This window comes from Belonocnema kinseyi, chromosome 5 (genome assembly GCF_010883055.1).
Source record: "Belonocnema kinseyi isolate 2016_QV_RU_SX_M_011 chromosome 5, B_treatae_v1, whole genome shotgun sequence".
Taxonomy (NCBI): Eukaryota; Metazoa; Arthropoda; class Insecta; order Hymenoptera; family Cynipidae; genus Belonocnema; species Belonocnema kinseyi.
Window position 1 is genome coordinate 119088132 of NC_046661.1, and position 5322 is coordinate 119093453.

The 5322-nt window shown below is 31.6% G+C and overlaps 1 protein-coding gene across 3 annotated transcripts in view; it reads left to right on the forward strand.

Moving 5' to 3' along the window:
- LOC117173263 (4-coumarate--CoA ligase 1-like) overlaps positions 1 to 5322 on the forward strand; it is a 36076-nt gene that overhangs the window by 12174 nt on the left and 18580 nt on the right. Inside the window, exon 1 of one of the 3 annotated variants that reach the window (XM_033361733.1) lies at positions 497 to 698. The exons of the other annotated variants lie outside the window; for them this stretch is intronic. The gene's annotated coding sequence lies outside the window, so the exon portion shown is untranslated. Of the gene's footprint in view, positions 1 to 496; positions 699 to 5322 lie in introns of those variants that run through there. 3 annotated transcript variants of the gene reach the window in all.

A 5322-nucleotide genomic window follows, 5' to 3' on the forward strand; every position in this document is an offset into this window, starting at 1 on the left:
CAATCTGAAAAATCTCTATCCCATCCACACACTACTCCTTTCCCCTGCCGAGTGAGTCACGCCTACCCCGAAAGGGAAATGGCTTAATGGTGTAAAAAAAAATACCTGCTTTGCCCGGGGGATGCAAATTTCACCCCCTGTAGTTCGAGGAGCGATGGTGGTAAAAGTCTATAAATTGGTAGGTATACTACTATCTTACAGGCAAACAAACTCTGAAAATTTGAAGTCAATCGGAAGACAAGACATTTAAAATTGGGGCAGTTCAGGAATAATGCCCCATAAGTGGTATTTTCCCAGGAAATGAAAAAAGATTCAAAAGAATTTAAGGTTATTAGGGGAGTGTCAGGATTTAAATCTGCTTTGTGGAACTTTCCGGATTAATGCTTGTTTTGGTAAGTCGGAATTACGTTGAATTAAAGAAAGTTCCTAGCCTGATCCGTCTTAATCCTTCGCGTCCTTTTTGTGGTTATGTTTGGTAAAATTGTTGTTTTTTAGGTTATGTCTTGAAGACTTCTTTAATTGGAATAAAGGGTAATCAATGAGAAGAGAAATTGTGTCGAATATTTATAGTGTGACGATGCGACGTTCAGTCCCCCCGAACCGAATGTGTACTATACCGCGTGTCTATCATCCTGGTACCTTGTATTTTATACGTCCTTGGTTATTTCGTTAACCCGCGCGCTTGAACAAAAAACGAGGTGAGTTATCTTTTCCTGTTTTTCGCTTTTGCTTTCCAGTTGTCTATAATATTTTCCCACTTATCATAGTGTCTTATTTGGCCTTTATGGAGACGAGAACGTTCTTTAGACCAGAACTATATATAGTCACGTAAAGCTGGGGCCGTCCATACACCACGTGAACATTTGTTGACACTTTTCGACCCCCGCCCCTTATTCGCCAAACGCTTGTGTAAAACGTTTAGTTTTTCTGACCTCTACCCCCCCCCCCCTGACAGCTCTGCCTACGTGGACTTATTTCATATATTCTGAAAATATATGGATATTCTTGGTCAAAAACAAAGGAGACGTGAGGAGCTATGAGTTGGTTGCAAATTTAGGTTTTCTTGAAAACATAAGCTTCGTGATAAAAGGTAGCAGTCTCAATAAAGATTAGTGAAGATTTTCTTAGTTTTTCGGAAACAAATTTCCAGATTCAGGGGAACGCATGCCCACGTGACCTTGGGCATAGACACTCCCGGCAGCCGACACCCCGCATGTACTCTTGTCACACCACCACCCGCCCCCCATGACTCAAGAAGCGATGGTCTCGCTACGCGCAACTAAACTAAAAGTGAACCAATCAAATAGTCCGTAGAGATTCGTAAAGTGACCTCCATTTTTAAAATGATGTTAAGCGGGAGTTTAAACTGTGTTTAACGCTGCATGTGTTAACTGCAGAATAAACTCGAAAACAGTTATAAATAATCGTATAAAGCTAAAATAAAAAATCGGCAATATGTCACTTATATTTATAAAGAGTATAAAAATGGGAAAAGCGTGCTATTGAAAAATTTTAAGTGATTTGCAAGATATTTGTAGAATTATAATTCCGTACTATGCACACTGTCGATTTTGGAAAGGAGTAAGAAAATTTACAAACTTACTTGTATTGTAATTTTTATCACTAAACTTTTTATAGATCATTTGCAGTAATTGTATAAAGTCGGCTAAATATGTTTTTATTATTTTAACTATTATAAAAATTAGTAATAAATTATCAGAAATAAAATCATCAATTATAATAAATAAAGTAATTATAATGATTGTAATTATAAATTAATACTTATAATAATGATGAACAATTCTTGTGATTATTATACTAATACAATATAATACAATATAGTAATGCAATACGAGATATACTTTTATGATCGAAAATTTTAATGAAATTAATGGCTTGCTGTACTGGACCCCCATGAAGCGTGTTATTTCAATTTTTGTAACTTTCGGACCTTTTACAAATAATACTTCTCTTCTTAAGCATTTCTTAATAATTGAAGCGAAAAAATTGGATTTATTCGAAGTAAGATACTAGTTTCATCCTAACATAAAACTTGAAAAAATGTAATTGTTTTTTTTACGAAGTTTTTTTGATGTTTGGTTTTTATTCGTCAAAATAATTTATTTCGGGTAGTGTCTAATTTAATACACAAATAATCACATTTAATAATTTTCAAGACCAGAAAAGTGATAAACAGTTTCTTACACCGCGACACCATCACACAAAAATTTCATTTCCTCCGAACTGAATAGATTTTTTGGATTAAAATTTTTTATTTCTCATTCAGTCTCCATATCTTGAAATATCTCGGGAGTATTTTTTATACTTTTTTAAAACTAAAAATTGATTTTTTTATCTCAATCCGCAACCGTGCCCACTTTCAATTGTAGGTTAGTGTAAGTTTCAGATTTTCAAGTTTCACATATATTCCCTCTAAACTGGCAATTTTTTCTGATCATACTTTCTATACCTCAAATCAGGAATACTTCAGATGAATATTGTACTCATGTTTCATCTTAAAATCGTCATTTCGATTTTACAGACTGTTTTTCGCTCTCCTACAAGGCTGCCAAAATGCTCCTTAGCTCCTTTTGGACTGCCATCCTTCGTGTATGTATGGCAAAAACAAAGTGTTTAGCCTGTCTTCATTACTATTGTTAACGTATACGCATATTATCGCACAATCCAAAAATTTAATTAGACGTATAATCTCTCATAGTAATTCATTTTGCTTCGCATAATTCAAAGATTTTCAAGATCAAATACATTAAGCCCTGAGCATTCTACCTAGACAACCCTAGACAACCCTACCGAAAGAAATCTCTGAGTATATTCTAAAGATTCTTTAGGGTCAGAGAAGCTCAGAGAAATTCTCCGCAGGCACTCAGGAAGATATATGCAAAGTTCCAGGTAGTTCTTTTAAATTTCATACTTAACAGCCTAAAACATAATAATTCGGAATCTACGGGTTTGGATGATTTCAGATATCTAATTTTTTTTTTAAATGCTTAAAATTGGAATTAATATGGCGTTTCTCGTAAATGCAATGAGATGCGCCAAAAAAGATATCATTTTTGAATTCAAGTAGAAAATGGTATATTAGCATATAAGTTATAATTATAAATAAGTATAATGAGAATATTCATCAATTAAAAAAAAGTGTTAATAATTTGAAAAGAAATTTAAAAAGGGAGAGTCGGATTAGCGACGTCCAACTACTGTAAATAACTGTCCGCCTGGTACGTGAAGAATACAAAAGGAACATTATATTACCGTCGCAACACTCTTAAAAGGACCACTAAAAGGACCTTGAAAAGGATCCAAATCTCTGTGACTATCTCCGAGACTAAATTGTTTCGAATCGACTCTGCTTATAGTCTCAAATGGGCCAGGCTATTTCGTTAGAGAATACTCAGAGATTTCTATCGGTAGGGAATCGAAAAGAAATCGGAAAGCCAGTGGGGTCGCAGTAAATTACAAATGTGCTTTAAGGGTTAATAATTTTAAATCCATAATTTCTATAAAAGTTAAAACTATGTATCTTCAAGAATTGAAAGAGGTATTAACCGAATTCGCATGATCTATTTTTGAGTATGTAAATTTGAGAAATGCTGTGCTACATCATGATGCGAAATGATTTGAATCGTTGTTAGAAAAGGGTCTATGCGTTGCCATGGTAACCAATATGGATGTCACTTTACAAGACGCGGCTTGTACGTATTTTGTACCACCAAGCTGCGAGACCATAGCTTCGTGTTAATTTCGGAGATATGGAATATGGATATCATGCATACCTCCGACTCACTCTGTACTACTGCGCATGCGATACATAAGGAACTTCATTGGTTGCCGTTTGCGCGCTTATTTGAAATGTCAAAAAGTACAATTTTTTAATTTATTATTAACATTTAAAAACGATTATATTTTATTATGTTAAAGTAGTACGTGGATGATTTTTAATGTATTTTGAGCTTCAGATAAAAAGTTAAAATTAGTTCAGTAAATAGCAAATATCATGTTATTCAATGTAATATTTTTAAAATATTTAAAAAAATATATTTACGAATTTGCGCATTTAAAATTTTGTATAATAATTAAAATGGATATAAAATTTTTATTACAGATGCATTATGCAATATTTAACATTTATTTATCGAGAAATTTCCATTTAAATTTGATAAAAATTAATCACCATTAAAGATGTTTAATTTATTTTTTATAATAAACCACCGACGTGTTTCGAATTGTTTTTCTGTTCCTTTCAAGATACGGTAATTAAAAACATGTTCAAACATTTCAAAGGACAACTGAAAAGTCAAGAAATCTAACATTCCCGATATTGTAAAATTTCCAAATTGAAAAATTCCCGAATAATTTAAGAGATTTAATAATGAATAGAAAATTCCGGATTCGCAACAATTAAAAAGATATCTTTTTAATTGTTGCGAATCTTTTTTTTCAATCTTTTTAATATACATTATTTATTTATTAAAATTTGAATTAAAAATAACAATAATTATATAAAAAATATATTAAAAAATAAATTTACACATACGTACAAAATTGTTCATTCAGAAATACAGTTGTATCAAGTATTGTTTTAAATTGAAGCAATAATGTTCAAAACCTTTAAAATAAAAAAATTTGTTTTTTTTTAAATAAAAATAATTGATTCTTTTATTTTTAATAAATACATTATGTTAAAAAAAAACAATTTTTTTAATTGTTTAAATTCGGGAATTTTATCATTTGGAAAGTTCCTAGTTCGGATATTTTATAATTCGGCAATTTTCCAATTCGGGATTCTTATATTTCGGCAATTTTATAATTTCGGGAATTTTGTTATGCAGGAATTTTCCAATTTTGAAATTTTTCAATGTCGGTTTTGTATTTTTTTCATGTTAAAAAGTAATACCAAATTCTAAATGCATCTATTAGTAGAAATAATAGGAAAAATAAAAAAGATTACATTAAATAACATTATATTTTTTATTTACTGAATACTCATTTTATTTTTCAGCCTGATGCTCAGAATATATTAAAAAACATGTACGTATCACTTGAACATATTAAAATAAAAATATTTTTAATTATTAATAAATAAAAAATAGTATTTTTGAACATTTCAAATTAGCGCGCAAGCGGCAGCTAATGAAGAGCCTCATGCACCGCATGCGCAGTAGTGCAGAGTGCCTGTGTTAGGAGAACTGCTGAGAGGGAACCTCATGCTGAAATTATTGAGAACCTTCAAACAAAGAGATTAGTTGCACTACATACCGGTAGTTAGCCCGGCAGACAAGCTTGAGGTCTTGCATATATGGC